Source organism: Dendrobates tinctorius, unplaced genomic scaffold, assembly GCF_039654945.1.
Source record: "Dendrobates tinctorius isolate UK_male_01 unplaced genomic scaffold, ASM3965494v1 ptg000037l, whole genome shotgun sequence".
Lineage (NCBI taxonomy): Eukaryota > Metazoa > Chordata > Amphibia > Anura > Dendrobatidae > Dendrobates > Dendrobates tinctorius.
The window spans coordinates 8,005,204-8,025,262 of NW_027361705.1; positions in this window are offsets into that span (position 1 = coordinate 8,005,204).

The window sequence follows — 20,059 nt, forward strand, 5'->3', positions numbered from 1 at the left end:
AGTTTTGCAAAACTTCACCAGATCGTATATGTCTCTCCTTATGGGCTCCCCTACTGCAGCTCCTCAGAAGTCTCCTGCATCATGCTTTCCCACTCCTGCCTTCTCTCCTCTCCCTCTGGCCCCTCCTGTACTGTATAGTCCTCCAGATCTTCTCCATCCAGTTTCTCCCCAGTCTCCTCACCTTCTTCGGCTATCTTCTGTGATGCTCTGTCCACCCATGAAAATCTTTCAAGTTTATCAGCAATTTCAAGTGTCTTTGTGTATGCTGCATTAGCTGCATCAGATTTCTCCACTGCCTCAACACTGTCAGCGCCATCATGGACCTGGCTCCCTGCTTCTGCTCCCGCGTTCTTCTGCCTTTTTCTCACCATTGCCACAGTCCTCAGTTACACCGCTTGTCAGGACCAGTTCCTGTGATCTTCTGCCCCCGGTATAGGGCGGTACAGGTACTCTGGAGGTACTTTTAACTGGATAAAAGCAGGATTACAGTGGAGGCATCCTGAAAGTAGTCTGCTCAACATGGAGTGCTAGGCTTTGCCCCATATACTACTACGTTAAGATAAGATATCACAACCCAATTTTTTTTCAAGAACATTATTTTTCTGTAATACTGATATAAAAAAATTAATCGCAAATTGTAGTACTTATGCAATTAATTAAAATATAACTTTTAATTAGATAATGTAATAATATATTCAGTATTCTTCACACATGGCAATAGACTGTAAAAATGTAAAGAATATTGAATATATTACAACACAATGTTAATGATCTACATTGTTATTGCATATAAGGGAGGTCCCTGACAGTAGTAGTAGCCAAGGACACCGGCACTCTGGTGTCCTGGCCTCTCCTCACAGAAAAATCATGCTCACTAGTTAGCTCCTTGTCATGTCGGACGCTGTTCACACCACAGCGTCCGGCAGGCAGAGGTAGTTCCACCTCCAGCCACTATAGCCTCAGTGGCGCCGGCTTGATCTTCAGGCTCTCGGGGGTTAATCCTGCTGGAGACCAGGTTGGAAGGTTAGTCACGCCCACGGTCTTTAAATAGTCATACTGGCATATGGGTGTCGCCGATTATAGCTTGTGTTTTCATACCAAGTGGTTCCGGTCTGGAGTGGAGGTGTTGCAGAGAGAGAGATTCGTATCTGGTGTCGTATGATCCGTCGTTATCCTTTCTCCTTCCCATATTTGTGTTTAGTTGTGCCCTGTTCACATTACTGTATATTCCTGTGTGTGTGCGGCGCAGTGCAGTTTAAGTTCTCCCTGTCTGTCTTATTTGTGTGGGAGCTTTGGTGGTGTGTCTCCTCACTGGGTGGAGGGTGGAGGGTTAAGTGCAGGGCTGAGCAGGAGATAAGGAAAGGGTGGAGGCTCAGGCATTTGCACCTTCAGCAAAAACCCTGGGTTGAGGGTCAGACAGGGTTTCCCCTAGTGAAAGGGACACCACAGGGGCCCCGGGTATTTCTGCCTTAGTTGTCCTAAGCCCCGCGTGACATTATAATCGGCCCACATTTTTTCAGGAGTCCATGGATCCATTAGATTCCATAACCCGCCAGTTGGCGGCGCTGTCCTTACAGGTCTCCGAGTTGAAAGGGGCAGTTCAGCAGCAGGGCCTGGTAGTAGCAAAGGTGGAAACGGCATCTGCAGGTATCGGTGCAGAGCCGAAGTTTCCGCTGCCAGAACGATTTTCAGGCGATCGCAGCAAATTTGTCGTATTTCGGGAGGCCTGCAAATTATACTTCCGCATGCGGCCAATCTCCTCAGGTAATGAGGCCCAGCGAGTAGGGCTGGTGTTGTCATTACTGAGTGGTGACCCCCAAGCATGGGCATTTTCCTTACCAGCTGACTCTGCTACATTTCATTCGGTCGATAATGTTTTTTCTGCCCTCGGGCTCATTTACGATGACCCTGACCGACTGGCTCTAGCGGAATCTAAAATCCGCGCCCTCCGCCAGGGGGAGCGCTTGGCAGAGGACTATTGTTCGGAATTTCGCCGCTGGGCTGTAGACACACAGTGGAATGACCCAGCACTGCGGAGCCAGTTTATTCATGGGGTATCAGGGAGGGTGAAACAAGCCCTCCTGATGTATGAGACTCCGGCATCATTGGAGTCTGCCATGAGTTTGGTGATACGTATTGATCGCCGTTTTCGCCAGGGGGCACAGGAGACGCTACCTCTGGGGGAAAGCAGAGGTGCAGGTGTGGTTGAAGTAGATGAGTCCCCTGAACCTATGCAGATTGCTGGCGTGGCACAGGTTCAGCCTCGCGCTCCGGGATTCCGGAAGCCCGGAGCATGTTTCTACTGTGGTAAAAGAGGTCATTATGCTAACGTTTGCCCGGTACTACCTAAGAGGGTCACATCGGCGGAAAACTGTTAAGCTCAGAGGGTATGGAGGAGACCCAACTGAGCGTATGCATATCCTCCATGATGGTATCTCAATGTATGCTCCCTGCCAAGGTTATTATCGCCGGCAGAGAGCTACCTATATCAGTGTTTGTGGATAGCGGTTCCGCTACCAATCTCATAGATGAGGAGTTTGCACACACCGCCGGGTTTAAGATCGAAAAACTTCCTCACCCCATACAGGTGGTGACCATTAATGCTGTTCCCCTCCCTCAAGGGGAGATTACTGAGTTTGTGGCAGAGGTGAAACTCCACATTGGGGTCCTACATTCTGAGTCGGTTACATGTAGGGTCCTCCGTAATCTCCCAGCTCAAATGGTCCTGGGTTTTCCATGGCTGTCCAGGCACAACCCGGTAATTGATTGGAAAACTCAGGACATAGTGCAATGGAGTGGTTTCTGCCAAGACAATTGCTTGGCCACATGTGTGTCCGCCGTGACGCCCAGCCTGCCGGAGGCTTTGCAGGATTTCGCGGATGTTTTCTCTGAGAAGGGTTGCTCAGAACTGCCTCCACATAGAGCCTATGACTGTGCGATTAGGTTAAAACCCGGGGCCAAATTACCTAAGGCCAGGATGTTTAATATTTCTGGTCCTGAGAGGCAAGCTCTGAAAGACTACATCGCGGAGAGTCTGAGCAAAGGACACATCCGGCCTTCGTCCTCGCCTGTAGCGGCGGGGTTTTTCTTCATTAAGAAGAAAGATGGGGGGTTACGCCTGTGTCTGGATTTCCGAGAGTTAAACCAGATTACTATCCGTGATCCCTACCCAATGCCGTTGATCTCGGATTTGTTCAACCAGGTAGCGGGGGCGAAATGGTTTTCCAAGCTGGACCTCAGGGGGGCGTATAACCTCATAAGGGTCCGTCAGGGGGATGAGTGGAAGACGGCGTTTAACACTCCTGAGGGTCATTTTGAGAGTCTGGTTATGCCGTTTGGGTTGACCACCGCGCCTGCCGTTTTCCAACATTTTATTAATGATGTATTTGCTCATGTCCTGGGGAGATTTGTGATTGTATACCTGGATGATATCCTCATTTATTCTAGCGATCGGGACACTCATTTGGAGCATGTTAGGCAGGTGTTACAGTTGCTCCGGGAGAACCAGCTCTATGCTAAGCTGGAAAAATGTTTATTTTTTGTCCAGGAGTTGCCCTTTTTGGGATATATTGTGTCCGCAGCCGGTTTTAAAATGGACACCGCTAAGGTGCAAGCGGTGCTGCAATGGGAGAGGCCGGAGAGTCTGAAAGCACTCCAGCGGTTCCTTGGGTTTGCGAATTATTATAGGAAATTTATAAAACACTTTTCGACTGTCGCCAAACCGCTCACGGACATGACCAAAAAGGGTGCCGATCTGGCGAACTGGCCTGAGGTGGCTATACGTGCATTTGAGCGTCTGAAGAATAGTTTTGCTTCAGCCCCCATTCTGGTGCAACCAGACGTGTCTAAACCTTTTGTGGTAGAGGTTGATGCGTCGGAGGTGGGAGTGGGGGCAGTACTGTCTCAAGGCTCGTCCTTGAGCGAGATGCATCCATGCGCCTACTTCTCCAAGAAGCTGTCGCCGGCCGAACGGAATTATGATATCGGCAACAGGGAGTTGTTGGCCATCAAACTGGCTTTTGAGGAATGGCGACACTTCTTGGAGGGGGCGGCTCACCAGGTCACAGTTATCACCGACCATAAGAATCTGCTCTATCTGGAGTCGGCCAAGCATCTGTCTCCTAGGCAGGCTCGCTGGGCATTGTTTTTTACTCGTTTCAATTTTCTTGTGACGTACCGTCCCGGGGCTAAAAACACCAAGGCGGATGCTTTGTCTAGGTGTTTTCCGGGGGGAGAACCTCGGGAAGAGCCGGTACCCATCCTCCAGAAAGGGGTAGTGGTCTCGGCTCTCACGACGGAGGTAGAGGCAGAGATTGCCGAGGCCCAAGAGGAGGTACCACCAGGACTTCCCGCCAACAAATCATTTGTACCCCTGCATCTTCGGCTTAAGGTGTTGAAGGAACACCACAATTCGGTACTGGCTGGTCATCCAGGGGTGAAGGGCACCTTAGAGCTGGTATCGCGTCGTTTCTGGTGGCCCAAAATCCGGCAGGACGTGGTCTCGTACGTGGCAGCTTGCATCACGTGCGCTAGGGCTAAGTCACCCCGAACCCGTCCTGCTGGCACGCTACAGCCTCTGGGGGTACCCAATAGGCCATGGACAGAAATCTCCATGGATTTTATCACTGACTTGCCAGCCTCGGCAGGGAACACGGTCATCCTGGTGGTGGTTGACCGTTTTTCAAAGATGGCGCATTTTGTGGCGTTGTCTTCTTTGCCCAATGCTAAGACGTTGGCTCAGGTATTTGTGAAGGAGGTGGTCAGACTCCACGGAGTACCATCTGACATAGTATCTGATAGGGGTACGCAATTTGTGGCGAGGTTTTGGAAAGCTTTTTGCTCAAGGTTGGGGATCAAGTTGTCACATTCATCGGCGTTTCATCCACAGTCTAATGGACAAACTGAGCGCATGAACCAAAATCTAGAACAGTATTTACGATGTTTTGTGTCCGACAACCAGGAGGAGTGGTCTACTTTCCTTCCTCTGGCCGAATTCGCGTTAAATAATCACCGCCAAGAGTCATCAGGAGAGTCTCCATTCTTTTGTGTGTACGGTCAACATCCTCAGTTTTGTACCTTACGTCAGGGTGACTCCGGGGGTGTCCCGGAGGAGGATCAGCTAGGAGCCCAATTGTCATCAGTCTGGAGGCGGGTGAAACAGCGTTTGTTGAGCATGAGTGCCAGGTACAAACGGGTGGCTGACAGTAGACGCGTGCCAGGTCCGGACCTGTGTGTGGGTGAATGGGTGTGGTTAGCTACGAAGAACATAAAACTCAAAATTCCATCTTTAAAACTGGGTCCAAGGTTTATTGGGCCTTTTAGGATTTCTGCCATCATTAACCCAGTGGCTTATCGGTTGGAACTTCCTGCGGTCTACAAAATACATAACGTTTTTCACAGGGCTTTATTGAAAAAGGTGGTAGGCTTGGTGGACACGACGCCGATGCCACCTCCAGTCATGGTGGATGGCAATTTAGAGTTCGAGGTCGCCAAGGTAGTGGACTCTCGAGTAGTACGCCGTACTCTTCAGTATTTGGTGCACTGGCGGGGGTATGGTCCGGAGGAGAGGTCTTGGGTTCCAGCCTCAGACATACATGCGGATCGGCTGGTCAGTTCTTTTCACCGTCGTCATCCGGACAAGCCAGGTCCTATGAGTCTTGAGGGCCCTGGGGTCCCTCGTAGAAGACGGGGTACTGTCATGTCGGACGCTGTTCACACCACAGCGTCCGGCAGGCAGAGGTAGTTCCACCTCCAGCCACTATAGCCTCAGTGGCGCCGGCTTGATCTTCAGGCTCTCGGGGGTTAATCCTGCTGGAGACCAGGTTGGAAGGTTAGTCACGCCCACGGTCTTTAAATAGTCATACTGGCATATGGGCGTCGCCGATTATAGCTTGTGTTTTCATACCAAGTGGTTCCGGTCTGGAGTGGAGGTGTTGCAGAGAGAGAGATTCGTATCTGGTGTCGTATGATCCGTCGTTATCCTTTCTCCTTCCCATATTTGTGTTTAGTTGTGCCCTGTTCACATTACTGTATATTCCTGTGTGTGTGCGGCGCAGTGCAGTTTAAGTTCTCCCTGTCTGTCTTATTTGTGTGGGAGCTTTGGTGGTGTGTCTCCTCACTGGGTGGAGGGTGGAGGGTTAAGTGCAGGGCTGAGCAGGAGGGTGGAGGCTCAGGCATTTGCACCTTCAGCAAAAACCCTGGGTTGAGGGTCAGACAGGGTTTCCCCTAGTGAAAGGGACACCACAGGGGCCCCGGGTATTTCTGCCTTAGTTGTCCTAAGCCCCGCGTGACACTCCTTCAGGGTCCTTCCCATGCAGTGGGAGACCGTTTCCAGTAAAATTCACATCAACTGAGACACAGTCCATCATAACGTCATCAAAGACTTCTTTACTTGGTTCTTTACACAGCATCTACAAAGACTTCACAGCATTCACAACAGGCTTCACAAAACAAGGTTCCTTCTCTTTCCCTACACTTTGTTCACAGTTACTCTGCACAGACCCCGGTCAGACCATCCCTGACGGTTTCCCAGTTTCCTCTCTATTCAGCTCTGCCACGCCCAAGCATCCCTCGGTCTGTTTCGCCTCAGACACAAGATCATTAGTTGCCGAAGTCAGTAACCACTGAGGATGAGCCCTGAACTGATGTACTGCTTTCTGTACTGGACCTGCTTCTTCTCCATCTGTACTTGCTGCTTCTGTGGGTTCCCCTTACTGTTTCACCCCGGTCTTAAGGGTGTGTGCCCAAGCAATAAGTTGCCACATTCTTCTGTACTGGCCAGTTGCTGTGCTGGTGAGAAAGAAGGCTGGGCTTTTCATTTGCAACGATGCAAGACTGCTGCCGAGTCCTGGGCTTATTGCTCGTGTGGACCCTTTGGGTGCCTCTGACCCTCTGCCTCTATTTCAGACTCTTAACGGGCAGCAGCTCCTCCTATATTAACCCTTATTACACTATGTGTTAATGATTCCCCCCTCTAGTGGCCCAGCTAAGGCAATGTTCTCCTTATACACTGTGCCCCATCTAGTGGCTGACCAAGGGAAATACACAGTCCCTATCTAATGAACACAAATACATTAAACAATATTATGACATAGGATATACTAAGGCCTGTTTCACACTTCCGTTTTTTCAAATCCGTCAAAATCCGTTGGTTTCCGTAAAAAAAGGATCCGTTTTTTTAAAAACGGATCCGTTTGCATCAGTTTCCGTCAAAAAAACGGAAACGGATCCGTTTGGCGGACACAAAAACGGAAGTGTGAAACACCTCATAGCAGAACAAAGGGAAAAATAATCAAATATACATTTTTGCAAGTATGGTAAAATACATAGCTGTGTAGCAATGCCATTAAAGAACTAGTGGTAATACACCATGCAAAACTGATCATATACTAATGCAGATATGTCTCTCAAGTTGACTGCATGAGAAATCGTATGTTTTGTATAGCAAAATTAGTGTATGTATTGGCACTAGCATCTCTCTGACTAGCCTTATTCCTATCCCCTATGGGGTTTAACAGGGAAGGAAAAAAAAGTTAGTTGTCGGTGAGCGGGGGCACCGTCAATGCAGGAATATTGTGCCAACCTCCGCTGTAAGGTAGAAGCAAGAGTGAGAAACAAAGTAAGTGTGAGCAGGTTGCCGGATGCAATGACAGACAGGAGGCAGAGCAAGGGTTAACAAGTTTAATAATGGGAATACTCCGCGCAGGGAGGTGGTAAAGCGTTAAACAAGGGATTAAAGGGAATCTGCCACCTCATTTTTAGCCTATGAGATGCGGCCACCGCCATCAGGGGCTTATCTACAGCATTTTGCAGTGCTGTAGATAAGCCCCCAATGTAATCTGAAAGATAAGAAAAATAAGTTAGATTATACTCACCCTGGAGTCCGGTACGATGGGTGTCGCGCTCCGGTCTGGCATCTCCCATCTTCTAGAGATGATGTTCTCCTTCTTACTTCTGATGTGGCTCCTGCGCAGGCATACTATATCTGCCCTGTTGAGAGAAGAGCAGAGTACTGCAGTGTGCAGGCGCCAGGAAACATTGGCCATAATATCTTATCCTTTCATTTCCTTTATATCATCATTTTTTTTTTTTTTGTTTAAAATTTTTTTTTTTTTTTTTTTTTTATATATCTCACCTATTCCAGATAGTTTCTTCTTGTTGTTCTTCTCTTTTCTCCACCTAGGCAAAAGATATTTAAGACTAGTTTTAGCTATTTATACATGATTTTAACCATTTTCTTCTTACTTTCCAGTTTCACATGTAGCATAGTGGACTAATACCATGAGTTATATCCTCTGAGGCAAGTTCTAATCCACCCCAGGACTTGAGAGCCATTTTTTATCTTTTACCTCGTGATCCCCCGCGTGTCTTTTTGTTTTTTATACCAACACTCTTTTTATGGCATTTTAAACATCGTTTTTAATATGGTTGTAATAAAGTTTTATTGTTTTGTATGATTCATGTATATGTATCCATGCTGACGTGTCACCCCACTATTCTTGGCGCCTTCCCCTTTTTTTTTTTTATGCATATATACCCATGCAATGATCTTCTGTAACATGCCCTGATGAAGTGAGTTGGGACTGGCTCAGGAAACGCGTTGGCAATAAAGATATCTTGAATTCTACCACAGCAGCTTAGGCCTTTATTGCACTACCAGCCTTCTCTTTGTACCAAGTCCTTGGACCTCGTGCAGACTGCTGCAGCTGTTTTATGCGATTATAGATGTTGTGACTCTCACAACCCTATCAGGTGAGCCTAACACTTGCTATGCACTCATCTACTTTCCATACAGACCTACGCATTGGAAGCGCCCTGTCTCCCTCTTTTCTAATGCAGGAATATTGTGCAACCTCCGCTGTAAGGTAGAAGCAAGAGTGAGAAACAAAGTAAGTGTGAGCAGGTTGCCGGATGCAATGACAGACAGGAGGCAGAGCAAGGGTTAACAAGTTTAATAATGGGAATACTCCACGCAGGGAGGTGGTAAAGGGTTAAACAAGGGATTAAAGGGAATCTGCCACCTCATTTTTAGCCTATGAGATGCGGCCACTGCCATCAGGGGCTTATCTACAGCATTCTGTAGTGCTGTAGATAAGCCCCCAATGTAATCTGAAAGATACGAAAAATGAGTTAGATTATACTCACCCTGGGGTCCGGTCCGATGGGTGTCGTGCTCCGGGCTGGCATCTCCCATCTTCTAGAGATGATGTTCTCCTTCTTACTTCTGATGCGGCTCCTGCGCAGGCATACTATATCTGCCATGTTGAGAGCAGAGCAGAGTACTGCAGTGTGCAGGCGCCAGGAAATGTCAGAGAGGTCCGGCGCCTGCTCACTGCAGTACTTTACTCTGAGCTTAACAGGGCAGATAAAGTACACCTGCGCAGGAGCCGCGACAGAAGTAAGAAGGAGGACATCATCGCTAGAAGATGGGAGGCGCCGGACCAGACCGCGACACCCATCGGACCGGACCCCCGGGTGAGTATAATTTAGCTCTTTTTTTATCTTTCAGGTTATATCGGGGGCTTATCTACAGCACTACAGAATGCTGTAGATAAGCCCCTGATGGCGGTGGCCACATCTCATAGGCCAAAAATGAGGTGACAGATTCCCTTTAAAAAGGACAATAAGCAAAGGACATTCTAAGGTCTTAGAATGTCCTTTGCTTATTGTCCTTTTTAAATAATAAAGGATAAAGTAAGGGCAGTTCCTGTGAAGCACTTGTGTCAGAAGTCAAACTGTAACTCCCAATGGGAACTCAATACCACCATCAGCAGCTGTCTTTTCCAGGAAGGTCCTGTGGGCAACAATAACCTGTCTTCTGGCAACAGCGGTCAGTCTCCGGTACATTCCACTGAGCCCCTAGTCCATATACTGCTGTGGCTGACAAGGGTTTGGGCGACAGTCCTGTATGAGCCCAATGTGGCTCTAGAAATATACACTGGTGAAGTCAGGGTGCAAGTGTCTGGGCAAATATCCACTGACAACGTCAAGGCGCAAGTGTCTGTCCCATTCGAAGTCACCCTTATGTGGCACGTGTACTGAACTCATGGATATGGAGCATACGGTACCTTGTTCTCTGGTAGTCACCGGGCGTGCTGCACTTCTCACTCTATGCTGCACACTGCCTGTTCCCATCAAGACTGAAGCATCATCAAAAGCTGGCACGATGCCTCCACAGTGAGGTCCTGCATGATATTGGTTCTCCCAGGACAGAGCACTCCTCTCTGTGGTCAGCTGGACACCCGGCTTCCCTGAGCGCAACAGTCCCTCTTTTTTTGGTCCGCTGCAGCACGCTTGTCCCTTCTTTCCACTGCCGCCCCTCTGCAGGTGACGGGGCCTGTCACAGCATCGGTACTGTGTGGAGGGATGGGGCGCAGCACTCCTCTGACTATGCGTTGCCCCAGGTTCGCACAAAAACCCCGCTGCTGCATGTGCTCTGCCTTTTTATCCCCCTGCCCCCTTTGTCAGGAGGAAAGTCTGGCACACTCATGCTTTCCCCCGGGAACATGGGATGCAGCCTTCTCAGTTCCAGACCCGGCATGCAGGTACCCGAGGTCTCGTCGTCCCCCTTACACTCCTCCTCTCCTTTAACTTGCCATTCCATGGGCGAGAGTTCTTCATGCTCCTTTTTGCTCTTTAGAGATGGGATCGATGCCCACAATTTTTGCATCCATTCCTGCCTCTTTTGCACCACATTCTGCCTAAAGAAATTGTCCTGTACATTCCGCAGGGGCGAATCACCAGCATGGTCACACAGAGTACCTTGAAGATCCTCTTGACTTTGCTCATTAGGAGTACTCAGGACTTCAGGTTGAGTGGTAGAGTCAGGTTTGGTTGTAGAGGATGGGAGTACGTCCGGGTTCGATGGAGCAGCTATCTCTGGAGTTTCAGGCGCACGTACTGCCCCTGGACTGTCGGGCGGCAAATCATTCACTTCAGAGAATGGAGCAAGTTGTTCTTCCTCCTCACAATCTGGAACTGTGGGAGTGAGCGGTTCAGTGACACCTGGCACTTTTTCCCCTCCTTCATAGAATCATAGAATCATAGAATCATAGAATCGTAGAGTTGGAAGGGACCTCCTGGGCCATCTGGTCCAACCCCCTGCTCAAAGCAGGATTCGCTAAATCATCCCAGTCAGATGTCTGTCCAGCCTCTGTTTGAAGACTTCCATTGAAGGAGAACTCACCACTTCTCGTGGCAGCCTGTTCCACTCATTGATCACTCTAACTGTCAAAAAGTTTTTTCTAATATCTAATCTGTGTCTCCTCCCATTCAGTTTCATCCCATTGCTTCTAGTCTTTCCTTGTGCAAATGAGAATAAAGTTGATCCTTCTACAATGTGACAGCCCTTTAGATATTTGTAGACAGCTATTAAGTCTCCTCTCAGTCTTCTCTTTTGCAAACTAAACATTCCCAAATCCTGCAACCTTTCCTCATAAGACAGGGTTTGCAGACCGGTCACCATTCTGGTCGCTCTTTTCTGAACTTGCTCCAGTTTGTTGATGTCTTTTTTAAAATGTGGTGCCCAAAACTGGACACAATATTCCAGATGAGGTCTGACCAAAGAGGAGTAGAGGGAAATAATGACTTCACGTGATCTAGACTGTATGCTTCTGTTAATACATCCTAGAATTGCATTTGCCTTTTTTGCTGCTGCATCACACTGTTGACTCATATTCAGTCTGTGATCTATTAGTATACCCAAGTCTTTTTCACATGTGCTGTCACTTAGCCCTATTCCTCCCATTCTATATATGCTTTTTCCATTTTTATTGCCCAGATGTAGTACTTTGCATTTCTCCCTGTTAAAAACCATTCTGTTAGTTGCTGCCCACTTCTCCAGTTTATTTAAATCTTTTTGAATCCTCTCTCTCTCTTCTCTAGTATTAGCTATCCCTCCTAGCTTGGGACAGGCAGGAAAGCGACATACTTCAGTGGACTATTCAAGTAGGCACTCCTTCTTCCCCCTTGGGTTGACCCTCACAGACAAGCCCATCACACCAATTTGGCGTTCCACCCGATTCCCCTCCACGTGCATGAGCAGAGCAGACATCTCACTGTAGACAGTCAACACCTTCTACCTCTCTTCTCGGCGTCTGACGTTGTGGCCCTGTCTTGCTCTGGATGGGGTTCCCCTTCATTCACTGTACCATTCCTTCCAGGGGCAGATTTCTCTACAGTGAGCAGGGCCTTCGGAAGGGTGAGCGAATCTTCGCCGTTGGTTTTCTCTTGTAGGGCAACTCTTTGACAGGTGAAGAGGGGATTTTTAAAGCTCACCATGCCATGTCATCCAATATTGGAGGCTGAAATCTGTGTGTTGGGTGGCGGTCCTGCTGGTGAAGCTCAGCCAAAGGTTCAGAGAAAGGAAATAGGCAGCACATCCGTCCTCAATATGTAAAAATTTAGTTCAAGCTTTATTCAAAATTCATTAAAAACATGAAATCCAAAAAATATAGATAAAAACCTGACCCGTTTCTTGTGTCCAAGCGCCTTTAGTCATAGGATATGTTACTGGATTCCATGTTTGTAATGAATTTTGAATAAAGCATGAACTAAATTTTTACATATTGTGGATGGATGTGCCGCCTTTTCCTTTCTCTGAACCTCCTTGACAGGTGCCCCATTCTTCCACACGCCCAACATTCACTTCCACGCCTGTCTGGTGGGTGCTTCGGTCTGGATCGACATCTTCTATGGGAAGCATACCTCTTCTGCAATCGCTCTTCACTCTAGGATCTGGAAGTAAATTATGGGTCTGTGACTGAAGTTTTTTTTATGTTCTGCATCTCTCCTCTAATGTCACTCTCCTCTTGACGTAAGTTACCCAAGGGTATGGAAGTGGACTCCAAGGTGGCAGCAAGGACTTCCTTCAGGCTCTTGATTTATTCCCATATTTTCTGCATTTCCTGCCGTAATTTGAGGGACCACTCCATCTCTTCCTCGTTTGGGGTAGATACATCGTGGCTCCGGACCATCCCTGCCAAAGCTGCGGTCCCCTACTCCTGTTCTCTTTTGCGTGCTTCTGCCCCCATCTCTGAAAAAGTCATGTGGGGGTTAGTTCGCAGGCGCTCATGCAAGGCTTGCTTAAGCAGCGCATCTCTACAGCCTGTCACTAGCTGGTCTCGCAGCACTATGTCAGGGGGTCCTACGCCTATGCCATCTTGCTTAACAATCGCAGCGTTGATCTCCTGCAGCGCATTCATGTATTGGATCACAGACTCCTCCTCCCTTTGGACACGGCAGAAAAAGTGCATGCACAATTTTCCAACATTTGTGGGGTCTCCGTGCACATCTTCTAGAATCTGTAGCACCTTGTTAAAAGTATTGCGCTCATGAGGAGGCCGTAACATAATGGAGATCCTCGCTTCTCTATCCAGAGCCATCAGGGCAATCTATGCCTCCATTATGGGGGTTCATGGGGTGAATCCTCAACATACCTCTTACTCGCTCAGTCCAGTTCCATAGCAGAATGTTGTTCCCTGTAAACTTAGGGAGGGTACTCAATATTGTCCTCAGCAGTATACTGGCCCTTGGGGTATCCCTGACCATTTGGTCTGCCACCTCTGCGCCCATAGACTGCATCCTGCCGACTACGCCAAGTGTGAGCAAGTTGCCGGATGCAGTGATGGGCAGGAGGCAGAGCAAGGGTTAACAAGTTTAATGACAGGGGAATACTCCATGCAGGGAGGTAAAGGATTAAACATGACAATAAGCAAAGGATATTCTGAGGTAAAGAATAAAGTAACGGCAGTTCCTGTGAAGTACTTGTGTCAGAAGTTCCTCAAACTGTAACTCCCACTGGGAACTCAATAGTGCTGGCAACGGCTGGCGCGGTGTCTTTTCCAGGAAGGTCCTGAGGGCAACAATGCCCTGTCTTCTGGTGGCAGCTGTTGGCCTCCGGTACCTTCCTCTGAGATTAGTCCATACACTGCAGTGGCTGACAAGGGTTCAGACCACAGTCCTGTATGAGCCCAACGTCCCCGATGGGGCTCACAATCTAAATTCCCTATCAGTATGTCTTTGGAATGAGGGAGGAAATCCGGAGTACCCGGAGGAAACCCACTCAAACACGAAGAGAACATACAAACTCCTTGCAGATGTCCTTGGTGGGATACGAACCCAGGACTCCAGTGCTGCAAAGCTGCAGTGCTATCCACTGAGCCACCATGCTGCCGCAATGCCTCCACAGCAAGGTCCTGCACAATGCTGGTGCTCCCAGGACGGAGCACTCCTCTCTGTGGTCTGCTGGACACCCGACTTCCCTGAGCACAGCAGTCCCTCTCTTTTTGGTCTGCTGCAGCACGCCTGTCCCTTCTCTCCACTGCTGCCCCTCTGCAAGTGGTGGGGCCTGTTGCAGCGCTGGTACTGTGTGCAGGGATGGGGTGCAGCACTCCTCTGTGCGCTGCCCCAGGTTCGTGCCAAAACCCCCCTGCTGCGTGCGCTCAGCCTTTTTATCGCCCCACCCCCCTCTGGCAGGAGGAAGGTCCAGCACACTCAAGCTTCCCCCCGGGAACAGGGGATGCAGCCTTCACAGTTGCAGACCCGGCATGAAGAATACTGTCCCTATGTAAGGGGGATGACGAGACCGTGGGTACTTACCCACGGTCTTGCCATCCCCCTTACATAGGGACAGTATTCTTCCCCTAGGCTTTTTATTGTAATTGTTGTTTGTCTTTTTTGCTTATTTTTATATTATCTAATTAAAAGTTACATTTAAAATATTTGCATAAGTACCACAATTTGCAGAGATTTTTTTCTTGATGGTGTGTACTCCAATACCACAATAAAATTTGTTTTTCCTGTTATACTGATATAAGACAGGTTTCTAATATTTGACCAGAAATTGCCAGTGCCTATTACAAGGGACCTAGTTCCCATTACATATGGACACAGGATTTTATTCAAAAGGATAGACAAGGTGCTGAAAACAGAATTCATACAGGCCACAATGGGCCTACACATGTGGTCAAAATTGTTGGTACCCATAGTTCAATGATAGAAAAACCTACAATGGTCACAGAAATAACTTAAATCTGACAAAAGTAATAATGTTTGATTGCAGTGATTTCTTCAAAAGGTTGCGCAACAATTTCTGTCCAGGCTATTTCATGAGTTTTAATTTTTTAAAAATTCTGTGGAAGCATGGTTGAAAAGCAATGTCTGACTTTCATTTGTTCATTTTCATAGATTTTTGATTTATTATTACTTTAGTCAGATTGAAATTACTTCTGTCACCATTGTGGGTTTTTCTGTTATTAAAAAGGGATACCAACAATTTTGACCACGTGTGTATCTGTTTTTACTGTATTAAACATGCACACAAATCTTAAATAGTCGTCATAAATGTTTTCTAAACAACTGTTTTAATCTTTTGTTCTACCCTCTATCAAGGGGTATGTACATAGTTCTATCAGACAGCTTTTTCTCTATCTCTTGCACATTTTTCCTTTTATCCATCAGTACCAATGTGCCCCTCTTGCCAGCAGGTTTGCAAATAAGGGAAGAATTATATATAAAATTGTGTAGTGCCATCAGACACGTTATCACAATGACGGAGAGATGATCTTTCGAACATATCACTTACACCCCTACCTACAAGTGACTCTATTTGATTATCAGCTATAGGGGCCTTTTTTTACCTTTTCGTTTCAAAACACAATTTCTCCCCTTATAAGTAATTATCATTAGATATTCAGAAACTTTCCCACACTATCGAGTTCACTTCAAGTCAGCTAGGGACTCCGCGCAGCCTCACTTACCTCAGCGGTAGTCAGTGAGGCTGTGCGGAGTCCCTGGCTGACCTGAGGTGAACTCAGGAGTGTGGGAAAAGTTCAGAAACTTTCCCACGCTAATCAGCTAATTTCAAGTCAGCCGGGGCGCCTGCGCAGAAATGATTTAAGTCATTCTGCAGTGGTTTACAGAGGAGTCGACTCGGTAGCATTAGCATCAGTCCCTGTTGTAAACTAGTTAACCCCTTTTGATGGATTGCAGCAGGGGACCTGACTGAACGGTATGGATATTGTTGTTTTTTTATTTTACTTTTTTTAACAGAAGAAGGCCTTGTGTTGGATTGGCAGAATAATAATTTTGGTCAAAAACTTTGTGTATTTATTTTATTTAAATAATTTTTAATTAATGTGTGTGTGTCTTTTTTTACCCTTTACTACTATAGGATTAATAATGGATAGGTGTCTTATTGACACCGCTCCATTATTAACTCGGCTTAATGTCACCTTTCAATAGCAAGGTGATAGCATTGGTTCAATAGCAAGGTGATATTAACCCATTATTATTAACCCATGATCCACTGCTAAAGGCAATGGGAATAGAGAGGCTAAGTGCCAGAAAAGGCACATCTTATAGATGCACCTTTTCTGGGGTGGCATGGGGCAGATTTTTTTAGCCGGGGGGGCCAAAAACAATGGTCTCTCTAGGCTATTAATATCTGCCCTCACTCCCTGGCTTTCCCTCTCTGGCGGAGAAAATTGCGCGGGAGCCCGCACAATTTTTTTCCGTGATTATAGCCTTAAATTTAACCCCTAGAGTTCCAAATTTTTCCTAACACTAACTACTAAATTGATTAAACACTGACATATATAAATCGTTTTGATATGACATGGTTTACTATATGTAAACCATGTGTCATATCATGTTGGATTCGGGAATGATTTTACTGAAGCCGGCAATTGATTTAGCAGATATTATGCTATGTAGAACTCTATGAACTATAAATATTTTTATATGTGTCTCAATAACATGTATATATTTATATATATATATATATATATATATATATGTGTGTATTCTATGTGCATATATCTATTCTTTCGATTCTAACATGACAGTGTGATTTTACTGTACAGCGCACTGAATTGCCAGCTTTTAAAAAGCAGATCTGTCGAAAAACAGAATAAACGGTTAGAAAAAATGATGTGACGGATCTGTTTTTTCGCTGGATCCGCTAGCCAACGGATTGTGATTGATGGCAAAAAACTGATGTGTGAAAGTACCCTTAAATACCCAGATGTAGAGGAATCTTTACAAAAACAAATTTCTATCTGAAACTTCAAAAAAAAAAAACAAGCTAAACCAACTTCCATTTGGAAAGTATTAGTTTTAAGGTACTGTCACACTAAGCGATATCGCTAGCAATATCGCTATAACGTGTGACGTTATAGCGATATTGCTAGCGATATCGCTGTGTCTGATACTTACCTACGACCCGCTCCCCCGCTGGTTATCGCTGATCGCGCGAGAACGTCCAGGACTGTTTCTCGTCGTCAGCTTCCTGCGGCGCTTCCTGTGGAGAGACGAGCGACGAGCGTGGAGCCGGGCGGGAGGACGTCAGGATCACCTAGTTTGACAGGTAAGTAGCGACCCCCGTCCCCAGCGATGTCGCTGGTGAGATCTGCCTGTGTGGCAGCTCATTAGCGACCACTTAGCGATGTACCAGCGATCCTGACCGCGTCATATCGCTGGTCGGGATCGCTGGTGCATCGCTAAGTGTGACAATACCTTTACTGTAGGATGGGAGGATAACCATTTATTTAATATTGAGATTTCGCCATTTAGATTTTACTGCATATGTTTAACGCTAAGTTCGATTGCAAATACATGCAGTTTAGCAAAAAAGAAAAAAAAAAAAAAAAAAAAATATATATATATATATATATATATATATATATATAGTTGCCAGAGGTGAAAAATACCCTAAAGCTTGACGTATGAAAGCTAGTAAAAGGCCTCATTGAGATGTCCATTTTTCATTATAATTTACGGCATAGGAAAAGATTTGTAATTGCTTTTTTTAGTTAATTTTCCATACGTGAAAATCATTGATGGTAAAAACTGAAACACAGACCAAACACCGATGAAACACAGCTCCAAGACTGATCAACAGCATTCCGTGTTTTTTGCACAAGATCAGTCACAATGTTTGAATGAGGTCTAATACAGATAATTTCCATATTTACTTTAGATACAAATTCAGCCATCAATTCCTAAGTAGAAGATGGACCAGGTCTAACACTTTGAAGAATTTTGTGGTTCTTTTATGAACTTATACATATAGCAAGACAAATCTATTGCAAGCAGTGCTAAATTAGGGTGCTCTGGACCCAAGGCTCAAGATTATTCTGAGGGCCCACCATCGGTCGGACCAAACATCTTTAAGTATAGTGTAATATTCTGTTCATATTATCAGTTAGCATTTTGAAATTACTCAAAAATTTAACATACCACGGTTTGTGGAAATGTAGTCATGTTGTTGGCCTAAGCTCTCTTGTTGTTTTGTGCTTCTCTGATTAGTCAAACCTGAGCACCCTGATGGTTTCGCCTATCTTCCTGTGGGTCAGTAATCTTCTGTATTTTCACCCTATCTACTTATTTTTCTCATCACTAGTGTTGAGCATTCCGATACCGCAAGTATCGGGTATCGGCCGATATTCACTGTATCGGAATTCTGATACTGAGTTCCGATACTTTTAGAATATCGAACACTGGAATCGGAAGTTCCCATAATGTTATGAGCTAGTTTGATTTGATTCAGCCAATGACAATCCTCAGAAGTGTGGGCACATCCTGTTAGGCATGTAGGCATGTTAACTAATGGCATGGCTGTGATTGGCTGCTGAAATGATGTCATGATGCACTATAAAAGCCGCCGCTGCCGCCATTTCGGGTTCACTCTGCTGTGAATTCAGTTAGGGACAGGCTGCTGTTCAAGACTGTGAGGGACAGTTAGAGATAGAGATTTTCACAATCATATTGTGCTTTACCCAGGCTACATAATCCACCACTGTAGCTTTCTTTTGCCTTGCAACAGTGTTCACAGCTGTCTGCAAGGTCTGTGTGAGTGCAGCTCACGCTGAGTAGTGCGTCCTGCAGCCACGTCTGGTTGTAGGCTGCTCAACATGTGTCACTGCCTCATACATATTTTTCTTTTTTTGCTGCTCATTTTTCATTCTCCTATTAGTGTGCATCCATCCATATCCATATACGTTGGTTGCAAACACTATAGGAGTAGACAGCGGAGCCTTTCTACAGCCTTTCAATGCTAGTGCCCACTTATCTGCACTGTTCACGGCTGTCTGAGAGGTCTCTGTGTGTGGGTGCAGCTCACACTGTAGTGTGTCCTACAGCTACGTCTGGTTGTAGGCCGCTCAGTGTGCGTCACTGCCTCAAACATATTTTTCTTTTATTGCAGCTCATTTTTCATTCTCCTATTAGTGTGCATCCATCCGTATCCATCTACATTGGTTGGTTGCAAACACTGTATAGGAGTAGATAGAGGAGCCTTTTTTCTGGCTTGTGCCCTTCAGCTGCAGCCAGATTAGTATTACCCTATTTTTTGGAGCCTCATCTTTTGCATTGTAGGTTACCTTCCTGCATTGTAATAGCTCCAAAAAGTTTGTGATACTATCGCTTTCAAATCTTTGGTCACATCCTTTTAGCTTTTTTGAAAAAAACAAAACAAAATAAAGTTCACCAAACACTCCATTTGACAGTTGTGTAGGCCACATTAGCTCATATTAAAGTGTAGTCCACACACTCTTTATAAAATTAGTGTTTCTTATACCTGTTAGCAGCTGTTCAGGAATAAGCACATTAAGCCCCCCCTTTGTACTTTTCTGCCTATCTTTATCAGTCTACCAAGATGAAGAAGGCAGGGAGTAAGGCACGTGGGTGTGGAGTTTCAGCAGGAAGAGGACGTGGGGATTCTGCAGGGAGAGGACGTGGGGATTCTGTGCCTCATGCGGGCACCAGTGAGTCAGCATCCCCCAGTTTTACCAGGCAACAGTCCTTTATGCGCAGCTTTGTAGGACCTCGCCATACCCCACTGCTGCGGGAGGAGCAAATTGAAGCCATTGTCGGATGGATGGCAGCTAATGCATCGACTTCAATGACTTCCACGTCCTCTCAGGGCCAGAGCACTGAACAGCAACCATCTGTCTCTTCACCACCTGCCAAAGTGCCCAGGCAGTCAGAGAGCCCTGGACAAGAGTCATCACAGTCTCTACTTCTGTTCTCTGAATCAGTTGACTTGGAAAGAGGGGGCCAG